The sequence below is a fragment of the Orbicella faveolata genome, unplaced genomic scaffold (assembly GCF_042242905.1).
Source record: "Orbicella faveolata isolate gen_17 unplaced genomic scaffold, um_ofav_v1 contig_46, whole genome shotgun sequence".
Lineage (NCBI taxonomy): Eukaryota > Metazoa > Cnidaria > Anthozoa > Scleractinia > Merulinidae > Orbicella > Orbicella faveolata.
In genome coordinates, this window is record NW_028301576.1 from 28,993,070 (window position 1) to 28,996,183 (window position 3,114).

At 39.8% G+C, this 3,114-nt stretch overlaps 1 pseudogene; it reads left to right on the plus strand.

Annotated features, from left to right (window-relative positions):
• Nucleotides 1-357: 357 nt before the first annotated feature.
• On the plus strand, nt 358-2,324 carry LOC149099503 (uncharacterized; annotated as a pseudogene).
• Nucleotides 2,325-3,114: the final 790 nt, after the last annotated feature.

Below are 3,114 nucleotides of genomic sequence, written 5' to 3' on the forward strand. Positions count from 1 at the left end.
AACATTGTATGACCTGCACTCGTTGCTTCAACTTTTCGTGCTATTGCCATGCTAAAGGAACGCCTTTGTGAAGAAGTGTATCAATAACCTGGCTACACTTCGCTTAGTAACCCCTGTGAATGCAGTAAATCTTGACTGTATACGTAATGCAAAAATTTAGGGTGGCATGGGGAGATGTTTTCTAGCTTGTAGAAAACATTAGATTAATGAAAAAACACCACCAAGTAGTTGTTTGTCCATTTAACACAGAATTCCTTAGTATTGTTACGAGAGCAATTTATATCATTATTCAGTTTGTTTGTGGTTATTTGGTTTAAATTGAACACTTATGATAAAAATACACACCTAATTGCAGTGACGTCATTTAACAAATGAATGAGTGAAAAAGATAAATAGAAATAAGTTTGATTATTAAACATAGCAGGTAGCATTTTCAGAAAAATCACATCAAATGATGTAGCAAGTAAAGATTCATTTACCAGTGTTCCAAGGTATTTTGAGGCAGTTTCTTCCTGCCAATTTCAAAGTTATCATTATAATGCCTAATTAATTCCTGTTTGCCATTGTTTTTTTATTTCTCTTTTCTCTATGACGTTATTGCAATTAGGTGTAAAATCCAACATAGAAAGTCCTTAACTGTTTGGTGTTTTGTTTCAACCTCGGATAATGCAATTCTAGCTTTCTGATTGGTTCACTAGATCTCGGTTACCAGCCATTATGCCTGTGTTTGACCTTATATGGAAATGAATGCGGCAAATGTCATTCAGCATAATATTTTTCCCGGGAAGCCAAGTTTCGTCAACAAAAAAAAATAGATGAAAAAAGCAGATTTGGTGAGCTATCCACGGAAGAAATACAAGAAATTATGGACAAGGCTGTCCCAAAAACAACAAAAAAAGCCACAAAGTTCAGGGTGAGATTATTTAACGGTACGTACCCATTAATTTTCAATTAAAAGTAGCAAAATTTCAAATATGACCATCGAGATTTTCCGCATTCGTTAAGGTTATGCAACAACAACAACAATATTTACCTTAATGTTACAGAATGGCTTGCTAGTCCTGGTGGCACCACATTTTCAAAACCAATACAAGAAATGTCAAAAGAAGAGCTGAATGTTTGTTTGAAGTGCTTTTACACATCAGCGAGGAAGAAAGATGGCACGTATTATAAGAGTTCATCCACAAAATCCATAAGAGCCGCCATTGATCGTTTTCTTCGCTCGCCGCCACACAACAAACCGTATCCCATAATCTCTGACCCCGCTTTCACTGAGGCAAATAAAGTTTTGGACGCTTTTGTGAAAGACCTAAGGAAAATGAGAAAAATAGCTGGTGTCGTTCACAAAAAAGAGCAGGTGATGAAACTCTTGAAAGAGCAGGTGAAGAAACTATTTACGAGTGGCGAACTCCGCCCAGCCGACAGTTTGAATCCTGCCCAGTTACAGAGGATGGCTTGGTTCTACCTTGGCCTCTTCTTTGGAAGACGGGGACGTGAAAACCAGTGACAGTTGACACCCGCAATGCTTTCTCTACAAAAAACTCCACAAAGGGTTGAATACTGCAAACTGAACAGAAGTCAGCCTGGTTCCTTGCTAGCTACAAAAAAATCACCAGGGAGGCCTCACAGATGCTGAGGATGAATCGGACGCGAAGATATTTTCCATCCCGGGATCTGAAAGATGTCCAGTGAAAATGCTCAAGAACTACTTGGGTCATCTCAATCCAACGTCAGATGCTCTGTTTCAGAGACGAAGAGATGGTCAAAGCAAGAAGTTTAATCCCACAGCAGACAAAATCTGGTTTTGCAGCGCACCTCTTGGTACAACTACGCTCGACAGCATGATGAAAGAGATGTCAAAGCGAGCAGGTATAGAGCCACATCTCACAAACCACTGCCTGAGAGCTACATCTGTCACAGAGCTCTCCGACCATAATTGCGAGACGAGGCACATCAAGTCCATAACGGGACACAAGTCTGACCAGGCAGTTGAGTCCTACAATGAGCAGCCTTTGATGGAACAACAACAGATGTCACTCGCTCTCAGTGATTTCATTGGAAATGCGTCTTCTGGTAGTGCCACTTCAGTACAGGGTAAAGAAAATGAAATCCAGCAGCAGAGCAGACCAATCCGAGACAAATTTCCCCATCAAGAGTCTGGGAAAGCTGTTCTTGTCGAAAATAATTTTTCCACCAGTTCAACCTCGGTTTCACGGCATGGTGATCAGAGAAGCTTTCCCCAGTATTTTTACAACTGTAGTGTAAATGTCCACAATTATTACTCTTCCCGATGAGTTTGAACTTTGAACACTTGAGGACACTGCAGTAAGGTTTTTACCCGTACAAAACAGACCATGAAGTTTGGAATACTGTAAATTCAGTTCAGCTGTAATTTGCTTCGCTTTTGATTTTTCATTCAACTGTTCGCATGGCGGTGCACTTATCATGTGATCATGAGATCATGTTGTTTTGGCGCCCGGAAGTCACCTCACTTTCCGGTCGTTTCTTAAACTTAAAAATTTAGCAAAACCGAAGGTTGAGAATTTAATAAAACAATTATTCCATTCGTGCTTGTTTGATATGAGTTTGGTTATAGCCAACTCGGCCCTATGGGCCTTGTTGGCAATTTACCATCTCATATCCAACGCGCGCTCATGGAATAATTGTTAAATAAACAGCCAAGCTGTAACTCAAACTGCGAGAAACTTATCAACTTGCGTAGCCTTTGTAAGTACTGTTTTAGGATAAACTTTAGGTAGTTTTGTTTACACAGTATACAGTATTTTTGTTTTTAGATGGCTGTTCATTGCAATTGAATACCAAACTCATTGGCAAGGTAAATTTAGTGAACTTGCAGAAGGCAACACTTCACTTCGTTTGGTATTTTTAGTGCCTTTCCTTTAAATGACGGCTCCACAGCTGTTAAACGGTAGATCCTCTATCTTTCCTCCTTGTTGTGACCAGTTGACATGACATGGTCTGCAATACCAGAAGCACGACAACTACTCGTGATCGATTTAAAATGTTCAGTTTTTCTGTCGTGCAATCTACATTTTGTTTTTCCAAGGTAGAAATCCTGGCAGTCCCAACGACTAGCCTTATACACAACTTTTG